Raw genomic sequence first — 23,275 nt, forward strand, 5'->3', positions numbered from 1 at the left:
AAAACAACTTTATGTTCTTTCAGGGTGAGTTCTTTAAACAAACTAAAGGAGTGGCCATGGGTGCCAAGTGTGCTCCCACCTATGCAAACATTATTTTATCTAAGTGGGAAGAGTTATACATTTTGAAGAGTATTTTTGCACCACACTGGTGCTTATACAAAAGATTTTTGGATGATATTGTTATTTTTTGGAAGGGCTCATACGATCAATTCATTGAGTTTTTGGAATACCTGAAAGGTACCACTACATTTTTAGAATTTACTTATAATTATAATCCGCACGTCCTTACTTTTCTGGACATCACCCTTACCAAAACTGATCAAGGATTTTCATCCAATATTTTTCGCAAAGATACTTTTTCGAATTCATATCTCCACTTCAAAAGTGGTCATCCTTTCTTTCAGAAAAAGAACCTTGTTAAAGGTCACCTTGTACGGATCAGCAGGATGACATCCAATGATGCTGATTTTTTATTCAGAGTAACTATGTTTTAGATATGTTTAGGGAACGTGGATACCCTCAATGTCTTTTGGATGAATTGTTTGATGTGGTGGTCCAGGGGAGAAACGGTAGGTTTGCCCCTATTTTAGGGCAGGAACCACAAGATATTATCAATCCAGATCCACCAAACCACAACGGTGACAATTTTGGTGAAGCTTTTATATTTGATTATTCAGGGGATTCAGGAGTTATAAAGGAAGTTATCACCAGGTAGTGGAATAAGTTTGTTGAACTCTCTGATTTAGAAATTTTTAAGGACAAAATTTTGAGATTTACCTATAGAAAGGACCAAAATTTCAAGCAGTTTTTTGAGTTTAATGGACCTAGGAAACCTAATGGCTCATTACGTAGGCCAGGTACTTTTAAATGTGGGGCATGTTCACAATGTGCCCACATTACCAATCAAACACACATCCTTATTCCATCAAGGGACAAAAATATAGTTAGTGACAACTTTTCCAACTGTAACACCCAAGGGGTCATGTACATCACCACGTGTAAATTTTGTAGCTCATTTTACATGGGTAAAACAGAAAGAAAACTGAAGAACCGAATTTATGAACACTTATACGATATTAGGAAACAATGCAATAAAAATGCATTATTTAAACACGCCTTAAAGTGTCCTCAGGCTTCCTTTTCTTTTTTTGTGTTGGAAATTGTCCCCAAGGAAATAAGAGGTGGTATATGGGAGGCTAAACTTGAGTATAGGGAACTATTTTGGCAAATAGTTTTGGACTCCACAAAATTTCCAGGTCTGAATGATTTAATTTCTATTTCCTCTGTGCTCAAGCTTAGAGCACCCAAATTATGAAATTTTACATTTATGCCACAAGGTGGCGATGCTGGATAGTAATTCATTAGTTGTATTGCTGAAGTTTTCTTATTCAATACATTTATTTAGTACATTTATTTATATATACAATTTTAATATACATTTTATGGACTTTATGATGGAATTTAAGATTAAATACACCTATTACATTTCAGTACATAGGTTATGAATTACAATGGTTTTAATGTGGCTTTTTGTTATATGTGTAAAACATAATAGTTTTTAATTAGTACATCGTATTTTATAAAGTTTTTACAACGTTTTTTATTGGATAATTAATATTTTGAATTTGTATAAAAAGGTCCAATTGGTTGCTTTTATGTATTTCTGATGAAGACTTTGGCTATCAGGGTCGAAAACGTATATGACTTGTGGCGTTAATATTGCTTGTATTGAATAAACACAGCTTGTATTGAACAAAGCATTTTGTTCGAGTTTCTGACCTTCATTTGGATTTCCCTAACAAGCTTCAGTTTTGGTCTCTAATAAATGATTTTACTTTTATAATGTCTCTATTTTCAGTGACAACAGGGTATAATGGGGGTGGACTAACTTGTTCACTTGCTTCATATTCTGGTAAGGGAGGCGGAGGGGCCGATGCTATTACTAAGTTATTGTCCTCCTTATCTAAAAACATCGTTTTTGAATTATTGTTCTTTTGTTCCCTACGGTTTACCTCCTTAATCCACCTATGTGCCTGAGGAATTCCTAATTGGCGTTGCTTTTTTACCCGACCTTTGGAATCGGTCTTGAGCTGTTTGACAAGTTTGATAAGTGAGGATTTTTCTAATTTTCCATCAAATTCATACTTATTAACCCATTTTGAATAGTATTTAATATTATCAGCGCGCTGCGACTGCATGTACTTTGCGTCTTTGATTAACGGTGGATTTAGGGGTCTTTTTGTGCAATTATTACCCATTTTGTTCTACCCTTCTAATTGTTACGTAACTTCTCTTATTTTTAACGTGGTACCACGGATTTTGTTATAGTCTCTTCAGAATGATTACCTACCTACTCTGTTTTCCCTGATCTATGACAAGACAGTAATCTTTTCTGTCTCTGACTTGTAAAAATACAGTCTTGACAAGAACAATACAAATCTAGTCCCTGATCTAAAACAGAAAAAAGTAGATTCACCTTACCTGAGCCTTCATGATTGATCACCTGGTTCGTGAAAACCCATCCTTCAGTCGCAGATCAGAAAGTGGCTGGCCTCTTTTGTACAACAATTCAGTCGGAGGGCTTTTCATATAAGAAGAACCGATTTGGTTTCTTCCCCGTACGGTTTCAACCACCTGGCCCGTCTGATCCGAGGTGAAGTGAGGGTTTCCGGTCCGAAGGACCAATCTGTCAAAGGAAAAAACTTCAAAGACCAATTCATGTTAGGTTCAGGTATGGCACCTTTTATTACTTGCAGCAAGGAGACAAAAACATGCACATACAGGATTTTGCCTAACTACTAACAGGAAGTATGCTCTTCTTATACTGTTCTACAAAACATACCTTTCTATAGTTGACGCAATTAAACACAACTTTCTGTATTGTTCTACAGCAGATGTTACTCAGATTTTCTGCTGACATGACTGGATTTATGAAAAACATTTGAGAAAAACAACCTGACCTTGGGGGCTTTAGCCCGCTACAAGCTTCTATTGTGTAGTTCTAATACATGTATTACATTTCAAGGTACTTTTCTAGCTTAGACACAAGTAAACACTGATTGCAGTTCATATATTTTCAAGCAGTCTTTGTTCTTATTATCAATAGCTTCTGCAGCTATGTATTTTCTCACAGCATAAGTGGAACTCCTTGTCTAAATCTCATAACATTAATACAAGTGATACATCTATTTATTATTTTCCTGACACAAGCAGAAATTATCTGCTTTCCTGTAAATTTCCACAGCATAAGCAAAGATTATAACTGTGCATATTTCATGACAATACAAGATTGGAAAGCTTCTGCAGTTTGTACAGATTTATGCAGTGTGAAATAGAATAAATTTGTTAACCCTTTTCAAACCTTAAATGCACTAAGCGTATTACTAATACATACACTAATACATATTTTTCTAACAGTTAATGAGTTCCATGATGATGCACTCCATAGCCTTGCAAATCAAGCTAGTCAGGCTTATGGGGCGGTAGTTACCAGTGTCATTTGTGGCCCCTCCTTTGTGGAGTGGAATAACCATTGCTGTGTGCCATTCTATGGGCACATAGCCTCTGGAGAGGCTGAGGTTGAACAGTGTGTTTAGGTGGGGGGGTTAGTTCATTCTGTAGTTCTGTATAGGTCCAGATAAAAGCAGAAGGTGACCTCATCTAGTTTATAGGTTGAGATAGAAGCTACTCAGTGATTTCTGCCAGTTAATAGGTCCAGATAGAAGTACAAAGTGAGGTCTCCCAGCCTATAAGTCCAGATATGAGCCAAACAGTGAGTTACCCCAGCCTGTAGGTCTAGACAGATAAAACACAGTGAGCTCCAGATAGCAACCACATACTGTGTTCTCCCAGCCGACAGCAATAGAAAGAAGCACACGATGAGTTTTACCAGCCTATAGGTCTATATAGAAGCCACATGGTGAGCTCAGCCCAACTTATAGGTGCAGATACAAGCACACAGTGAGTTCCCCCACCCTATAGGTCCAGAGGGAAGCCACACAGAGTTCTCCCAGGCTGTATGTCCAGATACAAGAAACACAGTGAGTTCTCCAAGCCTATGGATCCAGCTAGCTATCACACAGTTTGTTCTCTCAACCTGTAAGTCCAGATAGGAGCCACACAGTGAGTTCTCCCCAGTCCTATAGGTCCAGATAGAAGCAGCACATTGAGTTCTCCCAGTCTTAATTACCAGATATAAGCTACACAGTCAGCTCTCCCAGCATATAAGCTCTGATAGAGGTACACTCTGAGTTTTCCCAGTATATAAGTCCAGATAGAAGCCACACTGTGTGTTCTCCCATCCTATAGGTCCAGATAAAGCAAACAGTGAGTTCTGCCAGCCCATACATCCAAATAGAGGCACAGAGTGAGTTCTGCAAGCTTGCAGTTCAGATAAGAGCCACACAATGAGAAAAAAGCATACACTGAGTTCTTTCAGCCTATAGGTCCAAATAAATCCACACATTGAGTTCTGCCAACTTCCAGCTACAGATAAAAGCCACACAATGAATTCTCCCAACTTACAGATACAGATTGAATGCAAACACTGAGTTCTTCCCACCTTAAAGGTTGAGATAGAAGCTGCAAAGTGAGCTGCCCCAGCCTATAGTTCCAGATAGGAGCCATACAGTGAGTTCTCCAAGCATATAGGTCCTGATAGATGTCCGACAATGAGTCCTCAGCCTGTAAGTCAAGATGGAAGCTCACAGTTAGTTTCCCCAACCTATAGATTTAGAAAGAATCTACACAGTGAATTCCCCAGCCTATAGGTATAGATAGGAGGCATGCAGTAATCTCTTCCAGCCTATAGATCTAAACAGAAGCCACACAGTGTGTTCTCCTAGACTGCTGGCCCAGATAGGAGTCACACAGTGAGTTCTCCAAGGCCACTGGTCCAGTTAGGAGTCAAAAAGTGATTTCTCCCAGCCTACAGGTCCAAATAAAAGCCACACATTAAGTTCACCCAGCATCTAGCTCCAGATATAATCCACAAGGTGAGTTCTCACAGCTTATAGGTCCAAATATAAGGTGCACTGTGAGTTCTTCCAGCCTACAGGTGCAGATGGAAGCCACACAGTGAGTTCTCCCAGCCTTTAAGTCCTGATGGAAGCATACAGTGAGAGTTATTTGAGAATAAGTTAGATCCTATAGATATGACATCTGTAGGTATACACCCTTGTGGAATATGTAGTCAATGTCCATATATTAATAAAGAAAAAATAATTTCCTTGAATAATAAACTGCATAGTCAGGTGCTATTCCAGAAAGGGAATTGTTTGACAAGTAGAATAGTATATTTGGTAATATGTTCGTCATGCCAACATTTTTATGTAGGCAAAACAGAATGTCATTTGAAGAACAGGATATATGATCATCTAAATTATATCAAAAATAAAAACGTTTATAATGCTGTATATAGATATGTTCAGGTTTGCCCAAATTTTGATAAATTCATGTTTGGTATTCTAGAAATAGTTAAAATACAACCAGGAGGGGGTGACTGGAAAAACAGGCTGAAAAAGAAGGAAACTGAATGGCAGTATAAGTTGGCTGCTATGTTTCCACCAGGCTTAAATGATTTTATATCCATTGTACCCTTACTACATGAAAGGTTTAGTCAAATATAATGTATTTTATATCAGAGTATATTTAGTGGGATATACATTTATGCTGGTAATATTATGATGTATACATATTATATGATAATGTTTTTTAGTAAAAGAAAGGTAATAATTTTAGGAAGAAATATGATTTTTGTAATGGTATCTTTAAATATTGATTACTGTTGTCATGTGACCTGCATTTTTAACTGACAAGGTTATTTAAATGCTTTTCACTTTTATATGAATATATTCTGATGAAGTCTCACTTGATATGAGATGAAAGCGCTAAATACTGTGTGTAATTATTAAATATTTAATTCGCAACTGGTGCTGTGCTGTTTTAGAACCAACTGCTTTTTATTATTTTTACAAGCTTATAGGTCCAAATATAAGGCACACCGAGTTCTCCAGGCCTGCAGATGTAGGTCCTGATGGAAGCATGCAATGAGATTTCCAAGATAAAGGTCCAGATAGAAGGCACACAGTGAGTTCTCCCAGCTTATAAGTGCAGAAAGAAGCCACACAGTAAGTTACCCCAAAATATAGCTTCTGATAGAAGTCACACAGTGAATGATCACATCCTAATGGTCCAGATAGCAGCAACAAAGTGAGTTCTCTCAGTCTATAGGTCCAGTTAGAAGGCATACAGTGAGTTCTCCCAGCTTATAGGTCCACAGAAAAGTATACAGTGAGTTTCTCCAGCCTATATGTCCAGAAGAAAGCCATACAGTGAGTTATCCGAGGCTCTAGTTCCAGATAGAAGCCACACAGTGTGTTCTCCCAGCAACTTCTTCAAGCCATGAGATGCGGAGTTGAAGGTGAAGGCAGATCAAGCTGGTTGAGTGAAACAGAGCTCAGACTAATGAAAAAGGGCCAGAAATGAACTTAAGGTAAAGAAAGCTGCACAAATGATTTATTTGGCAAAGAAAATGAAATGGCACATTTATAAGGCACAAAACACATTATTAATCAAATGAGTAGCAAAAAATGTATCCTTAATCAAATGAAGGGCACAAAACGCATTACTAATTAAACAAAATGTATGAAGCCATGAAGTTTGATAAAACTAGTAGAAATATTCATATGGGGCTCAGAATTACCTTTGGTTTGCATAACAAGCGTGTTTAAAGTAAAACGGGCCCAGAAAAGTATAATGAGTATGATAAGAGATTAAACCGGCATAACAAGTACAATAAAAGGGCAGATTGAGTTTAAAAGGAAGGAAACTGCATGCTTTTTAGTAAAAGTCCATGTTTGGGTACAAACTACTATTTTGCATTGACTGAAGCCATTCAAAGCATAACTAGAGTTGTTCAAAATATCTTATTTCAAAGAGTTTTCTGTGTGCAAAGTACAGTTATATTAAAAAAGTGCAGTCAAAGTACGGCCATTTCAAATAGTTTCTTGTGCTGTGTACATTTATTCACAGAAAGAAGCCATTTAAAGTGTTTCTTACGCTGTGCAGTTATTTCACAGAGTACAGGCATTTTGAAAGGGTTTTGTGCTGCATACAGTTTATTTGCAAAGTGCATTCATCTCAAAGTGTTTCTTACTCTGAGCTTTTTTGTTGTGTACAGTTTATTCACAAAGTACAGGCATTTTGAAGTATTTCTAACACTAATACTCATCAATACCTGACAGGACCAAATCATGAGCAATACCTGACAGGACCGAATCATCTTCCTCAAGGAAGGGTAAACCTGTCTGGTGGACAGCAGCAATAAACAAACTCTATAATAGAATGACAAAATTGCTGTCCAGGGCCAGGAAGGAGCAGATGCCAAGTTGGAAGCAATCCCTCCTTTGTCTGAATAAGCAAATAAAGTCACTGGTGAAATCCTCTAAGGCTAACTTCGAGTCCAAATTGGCCACATCCACCAAGGACAATCACAAGGCCTTCTTGATCCTAATAACTCACCCTAACCTTATCACCAAAGCCGGAACATTACCTGATCCTCTCAGCGATCATCTACCAGCCTTTGCCGACTATCTCCCAACTCCACTGCATAAACAACACCACTACATCCAAACCCACAACCTCTCCTCTTTCAACCCTCTAACTTTCTCTGAATGCTTAAAGCATACTGACTGGTCCCCTCTAAAAACCCTTCCTCTAGATGATGCCGTTTTCTACTTTAACCACTCATTCCTAACTCATCTCAATCAGCAAGCCCCCCCCCCCTTGAACCAAATGCATCAAAACCAAACCCTGTCCATGGTTATCAAAAGATACTAAACTTTCCTTGCACCAAAGGAACATAAAATGGAAACAATATCAAAAACATAAAACCCTAACACCGTCCTAGAGTATAAGCAACTACAAAACCCTGCAAAAAAGCTAATAATTAATGACCGCAAAGCCCACTACTCCAAACTCCAGTCCTTGCACTCAACAAATCCCAAAAAATTATGGGACTCCATTTCATGCTGCATCCTGGCAACAAAGAAAACCCCTGCCCAGAACACAACCTCTCCGACCTTGAAAGAGCCAGCCAGTTTAACTCATTCTTCATAGACTGCATAGCTAAATTATTAGCCACCTTTCCGCCCTCCCTTCTTCACCACCAACCCCTCCTACCCCAACCACTACCCCAGTCATCAACCTTCCTCCATGTCCTTCTGCCTCAAACCCGTCCCCATAAGCACTATAAAAAGACTTCTCTTTAAACTCAAACCCTGTCGCAATGCACCCGACAACCTTCCACCCAACTTCCTCAAACAATCTGCAGACAGCATTGCCTATCCCATCTCTACTCTTATAAATAAATCCATACAAGAATTATATGTTCCTTCTGTCTGTTGCCATACTTACATCATCCCCCCCTCCACAAAGGTGGCAAAAATACTGATGCCACCAACTTCAGGGCTATTGCCATCCTTTCCCCTCCTTCTAAAATACTAGAGAAAACAATACAAGTACAACTCATGGCACACCTAACACTAAACAATCTTCTCTCCCCTACCCAACATGGCTTCTGCCCTGGCCACAGCACCACGACTGCCCTTCTTTACTTTCTTGAAACCATAAACCTAGAACATGATTCAGGCAAGTTCATATCCACACTATTCCTAGATCTGTCAAAGGCCATTGACACTATCTCACACACCCTACTTATATCCCAACTCTCCACCCTACACCTCTCTCCCACCACCATTGCCTGGTTTTCCAGCTACTTGTCCAACCGTCAACAAGCTGTCCAATGGAAAACTTCAACTTCCCCCTTCCTTACCACACCCACAGGTGTCCCGCAAGGTTTGGTTCTTGGCTCTCTTCTCTTCAACCTATTCATTAACAGCTTTCACCAATCCATCCCAGACTCATCTATCATCCAATATGCATATGACTCAGCAATCATCTGCTCAGCCTTCTCCCCCTCTAAGCTCCTAGCAAAACCCCAACTAGCCTTCTCCAAAACAGAAACCTGGATGCAGTCTAACCATCTGGCACTAAATGCAAATAAAACCAAACTAATGTTTTTTCCCCTACCAAAACCTCCACTGACAAATTCACATTCACCATCTAGAGCCAAAACAACACCCTCCTTGAAATTGTTCCCAACACCAAGCTTCTTGTCATCATTATTGATTAACTAAAATTTTACACCCACATCCACTCCACAATCAATAAAATCCACCAAAAGTTAGGTCTCTTCTACAGGCACAATCACTTCCTAAGCCCCTCTACCCGCAAACTCTTGCATCCACCTTCTTTCTCCCCTCCCTTATGTATGGTGCCCTCTTTTCACCAATCTCCATCTTGCCTTCAGTCCAAACAATCCTGCTACCACAAGATTTCCAAATTTGCAACCGATTCAAAAAACTCATCCCACCATTGCAAATCCCTCCTCACCCTCAACTGGCTTGAACTACCCAACTACCTTAGTTACCTACAACTCACCATTGCCCACAAGCTCATCTTTAAACCTGCCAACTGCCCACCTCTCACTACTTCTTTGAAACCTTACATTCCCAACCGCTCACTCAGATCCAAAAAACAAAATCTCCTTCAGGTCCACAAACCTGCATGACCTCCTGGCCATTTACTGCTGTCCCACTCCTTAGCTAAACAGTGGAACTCTATCCCCACACCCATACGCAACCTACCTAACCATACAAATTTCAAATCTCAGCTACTCTCTTATCTTTCTTCCAAATGAGAATGCCCTTGCCACGCTCCAACTTAACCCCCCCATTCCACCTTGCAATGACTCATCCAACTACTTCTACTACTACATTATCCCACCCAAAACAATCCCTCCCCTACTAAAAACTAATTTTCTCTCTAATATCTATTGTACTATACTCTCCAGGCTCAAATATACTATTACCCTCTCCATGCATAATACTTTCCTAACCTACTAATGGCTAGTAGCTGCATATTTTGAAATATTAAACCTACAATTGAGTTTATAACAAAAATATTCACTTTATGTAAATGTTGAAATTTCTGTATTGAATTATGTCTTTTCATTTTTGTAACATTGTGACAAACCTATTGCAAATATCATGGAGGTTATCTGTAAATGTTTAATTAGCTTTATGAACTATGTCCTTTTGTAACATGTGAAATGTAACTTGCAATTATTGTGGAGCTTGTTTCTGCAGGCCTCCACTGAAAACAGGCTCTTCTTGGTCCAGTGGACTTCTCCGGTCATTAAACTTAAATAAATAAAATAAATAAAAATAAAATGTCCGTAATCTCAAAGGCAGCACCCAAATCTGCTCTGAACTTGTGGTCAATAACACCACATACACAAATGCCATAGATATAGCCAACCTGCTGACAGACAAGTTCAGTGACAAATTCACCCCCCTGTGGTCCCCATCAGTAAACCAGGACATCCCCAGCACCTGCCCCCCCCCCCATCACCAGGGAGCAGGTCCTTAATTATTTATTTTATTTTACATTTGTTGACCAGGTATGTCTGACTGAACTAATAGCCCTTTTTCAGCAGAGACCCGGGGAGAAAAGCTCCAAAATGTACAAACCTTAACATATATAAGATACTCAAGCAGTAAAAAATATACATACAATTGTTGACAAAATTTAAAAAACAAACTATAAAAACAAAAGGATGATAACAGTAAATGTATGGTAAGTAATTTTTCTTTTATAGTTTGTTTGCAAAAACCTAAAGGTTCAGAGAGAGAGAGAGTATAGGAAGAGCTTTGGAAGTGCCCTGTCTTAATACTCTCTCAAAGGCAAAAAATTCAGTCTCCATGGAACCCGATAACATCCTTGGCTGTATCTTACATGAACTCAGGCATGAGCTCATAGCTCCATTAGACACCCTATTCAACCAAAGCCTGAGCACCAGCTTCATCCCAGCTGAATGGAGGACAGCCACTGTCATCCCTCTACACAAAGGTGGAGCGTCCACTGACCCAGGCAATTATAGGCCCATCAGCCTAAATAGCCTGATCTGCAAGGCCATGGAATGCATTATCATGGACCTTATAAACAAGGACATTGGCAACCTCCAAACGCTTGACCCCACACAATTTGGTTTTGTCAAAGGGAGATCATGTCTGTTAAACTTGGCCGACTTCTTCAAAATGGTCACCAAAGCCATGGACGATGGGAAGATGGTACACACCACCAACCTTGACCTTGCCAAAGCCTTTGACACTATTCCCCACTCAAGCAAAATAGATAAACTCTCCCAGCTAGGCATAAACCCATAGGTTACCAGATGGGTAGCTAACTGGCTCACTGACAGAACCCACTCAGTCAAAGTAGGAGAAGCCAACTCTAGTAGTAGACCCATAATGAGTGATGTACCCCAAGGATCAATCTTGGTTCCTCTACTGTTTAGGATATACTTTTCTGAAATGCAAGCCAAAACCAGTGGTCTGTGGCTGACCAAGTTTGCAGATGACTGCAAGCTGGACACTGTCTTAAATTCCCCCCCCCAGTTATGCGAACATCCTCCAAGTGGGCCTTACCAAACTAATGACTGGTGCCAGGATACATGGCCTCAAACTGAATACCAAGAAATGCATCATTATCCCCTTTGGAGACCAAGTGTGCAGATGACTGCAAATTGGGCACTGTCTTAAATTCCCCTAGTGATCTGAACATCATCTAAGAGGGCCTTACCCAAACTAATGACTGGTGCCAGAAGCATGGCCTCAAACTGAATGCCAAGAAATGCATCATTATCCCCTTTGGGGAATATGTCATCCTCACTAATTATAACATTAATAACACTGTCCTAAGCATTAAATTAGTCATGAGGAACTTGGGCACTCAGGTTGATAGCAACTTGATTTTTGACCACCACCTTCCCTCCATTGTACAGAAGGCTTTCTACATAGCCCACCTCATAAATAAGGGTATTAAATCCAGGAACAAGGAGGTCATAACATCCCTGTACTCCTCCCTTATCAGACCCATTATTGAGTACAATTGCCCCCTTCAGCATGTACCTTGCCAAGCACATGCAGCACGAACAAAAACGGCACAGGGTCAGCGGCAACGTACTGGTGAAATTTTAATAAAGTTCAAGCAACCAGACCACATTAAAAAAGTGTGTTCACAGCAAGTAAAACAAAAAGCCAACAATTTCAGATAAAGCGCTTTTCGTCTGTTGAATAAACAGACTTCATCAGATCATATTACAACGAAGATTCAAACTATTTGAATGTAGTACTATGATCACATGGTAAGTTTAACCTATCGCTAACGCTCTAAATTCAAAGTTAGCTCCAAACTACTGTTTAAAAAGACAATGTACAAGTGTGCTTACAAAGTCATAACAATAGTGAGTGTAACCTATCGTTAACACTCTAAGTTCAAAGTTTATTCTAACATACTGTTTAAAAGGCAATAAACCAATATATTCACAAGGTACTTATACCAACTACCACTAGGTCAGTGGTATCATTGGTTGGTTATGTAACAACAATACTGACTTTTTATTTTGACATTACTTTAGAATTAGTTACAACACTGATGGTGGCTATCCACCAGTGTTTTAATTTAGTAGTATGATTTTTTATTTTTATTCGTTTTTAGACCACTGTTTTTTGTCTCACTGTCCTTCTACTTCGTTTTATGTTTCCCATGTGTACACTACATAGTATTCTTACTTAGGGCAACAAGATGCGATTTGTAACACTTTTAACAAATAATAGGAAATAACAACTTGTTTGCGGTTTATCCATAAACCGCTTTAGTCTCTGTAACTTGCAGTAGTTATAACCTTGTGAATATATTGGTTTATTGTCTTTTAAACAGTATGTTAGAATAAACTTTGAACTTAGAGTGTTAACGATAGGTTACACTCACCATTGTTATGACTTTGTAAGCACACTTGTACATTGTCTTTTTAAACAGTAGGTTGGAGCTAACTTTGAATATAGAGCGTTAACGATAGGTTAAACTTACCATGTGATCATAGTACTACATTCAAATAGTTTGAATCTTCATTGTAATATGATCTGATGAAGTCTGTTTATTCAACAGACGAAAAGCGCTTTATCTGAAATTGTTGGCTTTTTTGTTTTACTTGCTGTGAACACACTTCTTTAATGTGGTCCGGTTGCTTGAACTTTATTAAAATTTCACCAGTACGTTGCCGCTGACCCTGTGCCATTTTTGTTCGTTCACTTGCACTAGTTTTTTTTTGGTTTTGGTGTTTGAAGCACATGCAGCAGTTGGAGAGACCACAGAGGTTCCTGACCAGGAAAATCCAGGGTCCCAAACACCTATCCTACTCAGTCTCTTACAGACTGCTCAGAGGTGACCTGTGTCTGGCATACAAGGCCATTTCAGACCCAGCCTTGATGGAGTTGCCACATATCCGTAAGACAAACTCCACTCACGCAACCCACACGGAAGGCCTTAACCTGGTCTGCGACATTAGTAGAACTTGTTGGCAGAATAAATTCTGTCCCAAAGACTCCCCAGTCTGTGGAATAGACTACCTCTCCATATCAAGCAGAGTACCTCTCTAGGCCTCTTTAAGCGGAACCTGGATGACTGGATGGGAAACAGAAAATACACCCCTGGGATCCCACCTGTGTCCCTGCTGGACAGGGGAAGCAGGTGCTGACTTTGAGGGAACATGGGCAAAATTCTTGGTTAGGCTTATAAGGGCCTCTGGGTCAATAGCCTAGTATTATCCTGTGAACCTATGAACTTATGATAAGGAGTGGTTTCACAAAGTACAGTGATTTCAAAGTGTTCTTGTGCTATGGAGATCTATATGGCAAAGTGCAGTTATTCCAAAGAGTTTGTTGTGCTATTGGGCATAATTACAAGTACTGGCATAAAGTTCTGGTATATATATATATATATATATATATATATATATATATATATATATATATATGTATGTGTAAAAATGTATATGCATATATTTCTGTGTGTGTGTCTTCGTCTGCAATTTCAAGCACCTTCACTACTGTGTGTTGAGATGGTAGAGGCATTTCGCAGACCAGGTCCACTTGTGTTTGATCATAATATAGCAGAGAATTGGAAAGTATTCGAGCAGGAATATGATATTTTCATACAAAAAGCTTTTTTTTGACAAAGATGCACTTAAAAGGGTATTCATTTTGCTTAACGTAGCTGGATCAGAAGCTATTGAAAGAGAGTGTTCATTTGTGTAAGCACCAGCAGTATATGCAGGAGAGGGGGGGACACTGCCATATTGTGGTATTGACAGAATCAAGAGAGGACTCTGAGTGCTTAAAACATACATTTAAAGAAATGTGTGGCCCCCAGACAATTGTTACATTAGAGAGGCACTTATTTTATACAACAGACCAAAAGCCAGGTGAAGCTTTTGCAGCTTATATCACTGACTTGAGAAACAATGCTAAAACATGCAGATTTGATTACTTGAAAGATGAGTTAATAAAGGACAGGCTTGTGTGTGGTAATAATGCTGCAGCGAGAAAGATTTTGCTTTGTGACAGTGATTCAATGCTAAGCAAAGCTATAGAGATTTGTCAAATCCATGAGCTCACAGAAAGGCACACAATTATGCTTGCAAGTGATAAGAGCATGGTTTCAGCAGCTTCAAGAGCAAACATAGACAGCATGCAACATGTGACAAGCAGAAACAGACCTAAGCATATGGCAGTTGCAACCCCTGCAGGTGTGGCAGGGAGGACCCGTAGCTTTTTAGCAAGTTCCAAGACTAGCTCAGTAAAAAGGACATGCTCAGTGCAGTATAAGGGTGAGTCAGCAAAACCCAAGTCAAGTCTTATTGTTAACTATCATAATTGTGGTGCCAGTCATGAGTCTAAAAGAGAGATGTGCTTAGCATTTGGTCAGCAATGCCACAAGTGTACAAAATAGAATAATTTTAAAAGTTTTGTGAATCAAGCAAGCCTCATTCAGTTATTAAGAAAGGTCACTCAAAAAATCAAATTGATCATATAGAAAGTTGCAACCCTACTTCTTATGTAGATGGTGTATCAGTGGTTGGTGAAAGGTTAATGCAGTAAATTTGTTGGCAAAGAATGAACATGCTGCACCTCAGAAAATCCAAATCCCATCGAGCTACGTGCTAGAGACTTGAACCTCAGCACTGAAATAAATAGGACATGCTGGAGGACAGATTCATAATCCAGAAGCTCCCTTCACTCTGGAATAAAATCCCAGTCAGTTTTTTCAGTTCAGCTTCTGTATTTGTATTCCTGTTCTGATAGTTCTAATTCTGTCTGTTTCCTCCCATCTCGACTTTTCTCCTAGGTCTGCCCATTCTATGTTTTTGTCCTTAGTTAAGCTAACATGTGGTAATCGATTAGATTTATAGAGTGCAAAGAACTCCTGGGGCAATGAACAGCTGGCTTCACTGTTCCCTTCCATGTCCCAGTTCAGATTACGTAATATCAGTCTGTTTGCACGATTTTTAAACAATTCTTGCTCATATTCTTTATCAGGTCCTGGTGTGTTACAGTAATACAGAGTACAGTGCAACAGGTGCTGTTTGTCAATGTCAAGGGAGGGGAACTTACTGATGACTATATTCATTAATTCTTCGGTCACAGTCCCTGGATCAGTCGTAACCAAGTCTTGAATGTACCAATAAAACACTTCACCCTCCGATTGCACTGCAAAGGTATCAATTTGTCGCTGTACTTCCATACCCTGCATGGTCGGAACTACTGCTATACCAAATAGCTGCATAAGGTCGCTGCCCAAGAGGTTTACTGGGCATTTTGCAGAAACAACAATTTTGCTTTTCTGGGTCAATCCTGAAACAGGATCAGTTATTGCGATGCCACGGGAGAGAGGCTCCCGGTACAGCTGTCATTAACTGCTTTTACTAGTATATAATCAGGTGACTCTGAATTTTCTGGCAGTTTGGAGGGATATCAGGGTTCGTGATGCCCCTGAGTCACACAAAAATTTAACCTCCCTCCCTTCTACCAAGAGTGTAACTTCTGGTTTTGTGTCTGCTAAATAGAGCTCCAGGCTCAATAAAGCTAGGTCTAATATTTCATTTTCTTCACTATCACTAACTTCTTGCACTTCCTCTATCTCTTCTGTCACATCCTCTACTCCCTCTATCACATTCTCATTTATCCTTTCTTCGCTATCCCCTTCTAGTGAATCCTGACTACCATATAGTCAGTCCTCACCCTCCTTGTCTTACGTGGTTGCCTTCTTGTTTTTCTTGCAATCCCTTGCCAAGTGTCCCTTTTTACCGCATTTGAAACATTCACCCCTTTTCTTTCACCATTCAAAGTCCTCTGATCATTGATCAGATTGTTTGTTTCCCTGGGCATTTTTCTTGCCCTTTTTCCCTGACTGTACTACATAAACTTCTGCTCTATCTTCTACAGAAAATACTTGGGCTTTCTTTTTCTTTTTGCTAATAAAATGCCTTTCGGCATGCCTAGCATACTTCTGAAGCTGCCTGCTTTGCAGCAGTATCAGCTCTCGCATTACCTACAGTTAACGCTCTAAATTCAAAGTTAGCTCCAACCTACTGTTTAAAAAGACAATGTACAAGTGTGCTTACAAAGTCATAACAATAGTGAGTGTAACCTATCGTTAACACTCTAAGTTCAAAGTTTATTCTAACATACTGTTTAAAAGGCAATAAACCAATATATTCACAAGGTACTTATACCAACTACCACTAGGTCAGTGGTATCATTGGTTGGTTATGTAACAACAATACTGACTTTTTATTTTGACATTACTTTAGAATTAGTTACAACACTGATGGTGGCTATCTACCAGTGTTTTAATTTAGTAGTATGATTTTTTATTTTTATTCATTTTTAGACCAACGTTTTTTGTCTCACTGTCCTTCTACTTCGTTTTATGTTTCCCATGTGTACACTACATAGTATTCTTACTTAGGGCAACAAGATGCGATTTGTAACACTTTTAACAAATAGTAGGAAATAACAACTTGTTTGCGGTTTATCCATAAACCGCTTTAGTCTCTGTAACTTGCAGTAGTTATAACCTTGTGAATATATTGGTTTATTGCCTTTTAAACAGTATGTTAGAATAAACTTTGAACTTAGAGTGTTAACGATAGGTTACACTCACTATTGTTATGACTTTGTAAGCACACTTGTACATTGTCTTTTTAAACAGTAGGTTGGAGCTAACTTTGAATATAGAGCGTTAACGATAGGTTAAACTTACCATGTGATCATAGTACTACATTCAAATAGTTTGAATCTTCATTGTAATATGATCTGATGAAGTCTGTTTATTCAACAGACGAAAAGCGCTTTATCTGAAATTGTTGGCTTTTTTGTTTTACTTGCTGTGAACACACTTTTTTAATGTGGCTTGAACTTTATTAAAATTTCACCAGTACGTTGCCGCTGACCCTGTGCCATTTTTGTTCGTTCACTTGCACTAGTTTTTTTTTGTTTTGGTGTTTGAAGCACATGCAGCAGTTGGAGAGACCACAGAGGTCCCTGACCAGGAAAATCCAGGGTCCCAAACACCTATCCTACTCAGTCTTTTACAGACTGCTCAGAGGTGACCTGTGTCTGGCATACAAGGCCATTTCAGACCCAGCCTTGATGGAGTTGCCACATATCCGTAAGACAAACTCCACTCACGCAACCCACACGGAAGGCCTTAACCTGGTCTGCGACATTAGTAGAACTTGTTGGCAGAATAAATTCTGTCCCAAAGACTCCCCAGTCTGTGGAATAGACTACCTCTCCATATCAAGCAGAGTACCTCTCTAGGCCTCTTTAAGCGGAACCTGGATGACTGGATGGGAAACAGAAAATACACCCCTGGGATCCCACCTGTGTCCCTGCTGGACAGGGGAAGCAGGTGCTGACTTTGAGGGAACATGGGCAAAATTCTTGGTTAGGCTTATAAGGGCCTCTGGGTCAATAGCCTAGTATTATCCTATGAACCTATGAACTTATGATAAGGAGTGGTTTCACAAAGTACAGTGATTTCAAAGTGTTCTTGTGCTATGGAGATCTATATGGCAAAGTGCAGTTATTCCAAAGAGTTTGTTGTGCTATTGGGCATAATTACAAGTACTGGCATAAAGTTCTGGTATATATATTTATATATATATATATATATATATATATATATATATATATATATGTGTGTGTAAAAATGTATATGCATATATTTCTGTGTGTGTGTCTTCGTCTGCAATTTCAAGCACCTTCACTACTGTGTGTTGAGATGGTAGAGGCATTTCGCAGACCAGGTTCACTTGTGTTTGATCATAATATAGCAGAGAATTGGAAAGTATTCGAGCAGGAATATGATATTTTCATACAAAAAGCTTTTTTTGACAAAGATGCACTTAAAAGGGTATTCATTTTGCTTAACGTAGCTGGATCAGAAGCTATTGAAAGAGAGTGTTCATTTGTGTAAGCACCAGCAGTATATGCAGGAGAGGGGGAAAACTGCCATATTATGGTATTGGCAGAATCAAGAGAGGACTCTGAGTGCTTAAAACATACATTTAAAGAAATGTGTGGCCCCCAGACAATTGTTACATTGGAGAGGCACTTATTTTATACAACAGACCAAAAGCCAGGTGAAGCTTTTGCAGCTTATATCACTGACTTGAGAAACAAAGCTAAAACATGCAGATTTGATTACTTGAAAGATGAGTTAATAAAGGACAGGCTTGTGTGTGGTAATAATTCTGCAGCGAGAAAGATTTTGCTTTGTGACAGTGATTCAATGCTAAGCAAAGCTATAGAGATTTGTCAAATCCATGAGCTCACAGAAAGGCACACAAGTATGCTTGCAAGTGATAAGAGCATGGTTTCAGCAGCTTCAAGAGCAAACATAGACAGCATGCAACATGTGACAAGCAGAAACAGACCTAAGCATATGGCAGTTGCAACCCCTGCAGGTGTGGCAGAGAGGACCTGTAGCTTTTTAGCAAGTTCCAAGACTAGCTCAGTAAAAAGGACATGCTCAGTGCAGTATAAGGGTGAGTCAGCAAAACCCAAGTCAAGTCTTATTGTTAACTATCATAATTGTGGTGCCAGTCATGAGTCTAAAAGAGAGATGTACTTAGCATTTGGTCAGCAATGCCACAAGTGTACAAAATAGAATAATTTTAAAAGTTTTGTGAATCAAGCAAGCCTCATTCAGTTATTAAGAAAGGTCACTCAAAAAATCAAATTGATCATATAGAAAGTTGCAACCCTACTTCTTATGTAGATGGTGTATCAGTGGTTGGTGAAAGGTTAATGCAGTAAATTTGTTGGCAAAGAATGAACATGCTGCACCTCAGAAAATCCAAATCCCATCGAGCTACGTGCTCGAGAGACTTGAACCTCAGCACTGAAATAAATAGGACATGCTGGAGGGACAGATTCATAATCCAGAAGCTCCCTTCACTCTGGAATAAAATCCCAGTCCAGGTTAGGCAGAGTCCCTCATTGACTCTCTTCAAGAGGAATCTTGATGAGTGGATGGGAGATCGTAGGTTTACCCCGGGTATCACTTCTGTGTCACTGTTAGACAGAGGCACAGTATACTAACCACGAAAAAGGGCATAGCAAAATAAATGTAAAATGGGTGGCGAAAGCCAAACACATTCTAGCTAGGCTTATAAATGCCCTAGGGCAGATAGCCTAGTATGAACCTATGAACCTAAGTATCTTGTACTGTCCTGATTAATGGTAAGCCTACGGAGCTGAAAGTAGACACTGGTTCAAAGTGTAATGTGATGTCAGCAGAAACCTTTGTTAAAGTGAGGGCTGGTGAGCAATTTAATTTGGTCAATTGTGTGAAGCTTGTTGCTTATGAAGGTGAAGAGATTCAAACCGAAGGCTCTGTAGTGCTTTCATGCTGTTTGGCTGGGAGCAGTTACAGCTTGCAATTTTATGTAGTCCGAAGACCTGTGCAGTCATTATTAGGTCTCAGAGACAGTTTAAGAATGAAACTGTTTTCTTTTACCAAAGAAGTACATCATATAAGCACGTCTGAGTTCCGGCTTTACTGATGCTATTTTCTCAGAGTATGCTGATGTGTTCGACAACATTTAGGCAAACTTCCAGTTGTGTACTCCATGAAAGAAGAACCCAGAGGTCAGTCCAGTGATCAGATCAGCATGGAGAGTTCCAATAGCTATGCAGGAAATTTTCAAGGTCCAGTTAGACAAAATGGTACAGCAAGGTGTGATTTCTTCAGTCACAGAACCAACTGAGTAGTTGTCTTCCATGGTAGCTGCTCATAAGAAAAATTCAGATGAAATCAGAATATGCATTGACCTAAGAGGCCCTCATCAGCCTATGGGTACAGTCAAGGAAATTGCAACCCTCATGACAAATGCCACTGTTTTTTTCTGTCTTAGATGCAAAGAGTTCATTTTGGCAAGTAATACTTGATCACAAATCTTCACTACTGACTACATTCAGTACCCCATTTAGTAGATACAGATTCCTCAGGATGCTTTTTGGAATAAATTCTGCCAGTGAAGTCTTTTAACGTGCAATGGAGCAAATTTTTTCAGGCTACCCATGTGCAATAATAGTTGATGATTTTTCTGGTTTGAGATAATGGTGAAGCAGAGCATGACAGAAACCTCAGGAAAGTTCTGGACAGAGTGCATGAAGTCAATTTAAAGCTCAATCCTCTGAAGTGCAAATTCAGGCTAACATAAGTTACTTATGTAAGTCATTTATTTACCAGTACAGGCTTATGACCAGATCCTTTTAAGCAAGCAGCCATTCTTGAGATGCCAGCTCCGGACAATGTCCAAACCCTTCAGCATTTTCTTGGTATGGTTAACTATTTGGGCAAATGTATCCTTGACTTTAGTGAGTTATCACTGCCTTTGAGAGAGATGACACACAAAGATGTTACCTGGTCATGGTTAGAACAACACCAGAGAGCATTTGATAACCTCAAACAGCAAATTGCTAACCTGCCTACCTTATGACACTGTGATGTCCACAAACCAGTAGTTCTTTCCTGTGATGCTTCAACGTTTGGTCTTGGTGCAGTTATTCTTCAAGAGGGTAGACCTGTTGTCTATACATCTAGAACTCTTACTCAAACTGAGATGCAATATGCTGAAATTGAGAAGGAACTTTTGGCAATTGTTTTTGCATGTTCAGAGTTCCATGATTATATTTACGGACAAGCTCTCAATATAGAAACTGACCATCAACCTCTAGTCACTGTTTTAAAGAAGCCTATGCATTCAGCTCCAGCAAGACTACAAAGAATGATGCTCAAATTGCAAAAGTAAAATTTCAAAATGGTCTGTACAAAAGGTAAACTTCTTTATCTGTCTGATGCCTTATCCAGATCTCCCAGAAATACCACAGAACAGCTTTATGCAGAGAATTTTGACTTTGATGTCATGGAAGTACATAATTTTTCTACCATGAGACTTGATGAACTGAGAGATCATATAAAGACTGATTCAATTTTGCAAAAGGTCAACCACTTCATCAGTATAGGGTGGCCATCAAAGCAATCCTGTATGCTGCGAGAAATGAGATGCTGATGGAAGATGGTATAATTTTTAAAGATTCAAAAGTTGTTGTTTCTACTTCTTTACAGCTTGAATACATTCAGATTTTGCATCATGGCCACCCAGGTTCCGAGTCTAGCAAAAAAGGGTGAAAGGACTAGTTTTTGGCCTTCTCTAATGAAAGACATTGATAAAGTGCTTTCTTTTTGTTCAGTGTGCAACAGTACTGAGCCACATTTGCAAAAAGAACCAAATTCTTAAAACTACCTTGGTCAACAGTAGCCACTGACTTATTTGAGTGGAACAGTCATCATTACTTAGTGTTGGTAGACTCTTAGTCAAACTGGTTTGAGATCGATTTGCTACCTAACCTAATGTCTACTGCTGTTATTACTAAGATGAAACATCATTCCTCAGTTCATGATAGTCCACACAAAGTTATTTTTGACAATGGTTCTCAGTTTACCATTCAATTGTTTCAGAGATTTGTAAAAGAGTAGGACTTTATCCATGTTACTAGTAGTCTTGAATACCCACATTCAAACAGTCTTAGCGAACGTACAGTACAGAGTGCAAAGCAATTACTAGAGACAACAAAGTGTGACAATAACGATATCTTCTTGAATTTACTCAGTCTCAGAAATATACCCCATGACAATCTGCTTGGTTCACCTTCTCAGAGACTTCTATCTAGGCAAACCAGAACAACCTTGCCCATCAGTTCTACTTTGTTGATGCCTAATACTAAAAACAACTGAGCAATCAAAGCCTAACTTTTTAAGAAGCGTTCTTCTCAGAAGTCCAGCTATGATAAAATGAGCAGATTTTTTCGTCTGTTAAAATAAGGAGAGACAATGAGTTTGCAAACAGTGAAAAGCTTTGATTGAATTGGTCAAGTGAGAGATATATGTATCAATCTGAGATCCTACTTAGTGGAATCTGAGAGTATAGAGTACAGGAGAAAATGCAGACATCTTCTTTCTGTATCAGAAATGATATCGCAGCATCGTACCTGTGATATAGACTCTAGATCTCAGAGCAACTCTGACAATGTTCATACCGAAGAACGTCTCAGTATCCATTCCCATTCCTGATGATGTTCCACTTGTCACCAAAATTGAATATTCCTTGAAGACAGTTCCCATTGCTAGATCCAGTACTGACTTTTATGTTACATGATCAGGTCGTATTTCCAGACCCAGTGTAAAATACACAGCAACCTGGGTATGATTGTTTTAAATGTGTCTAATTTTGTATAATTGCATGTCAAAAGATCATTTCTATAAATTGCATGTCATTGAATACTGTCATTTCGTATATGGACTATGTCTCAAAGTGGGAGGGTGTAGATCAGAGCATGTGTATTCCATTTCCAAGATGTAGCACGTGCATATAAATAGTGAGCACGTGCAGGCAGCAGTGCCATTTCGAGATAACAGCCAGAGTGTTAACATGTATGAGTGCGGTAGTCAGTCTGTTTACAAGTTCATTTAAGTTTAAGTTACAAAGCCTCATTTATGATGTGTTTTTGTGTAATAAAGCTGCTTGAACTGCACCCACAAATGTTTGCCTGTTTTATCCTGACCAGACGAGTGACAGCTATGTAGTGATTTCTGACAGCCAATAGGGCCAAATAGAAATACACAGTGAGGTCTTCCAGCTTGTAAGTCCAGATATGAGCCAAACAGTGAGTTCTCCCAGCCATTAGGCCTAGACAGATGAAACACAGTGAGCTCTGTCAGCCTATAGGGCCAGATAGAA

Source organism: Protopterus annectens, chromosome 4.part1 (assembly GCF_019279795.1).
Source record: "Protopterus annectens isolate FY-2018-M chromosome 4.part1, PAN1.0, whole genome shotgun sequence".
Taxonomy (NCBI): domain Eukaryota; kingdom Metazoa; phylum Chordata; order Ceratodontiformes; family Protopteridae; genus Protopterus; species Protopterus annectens.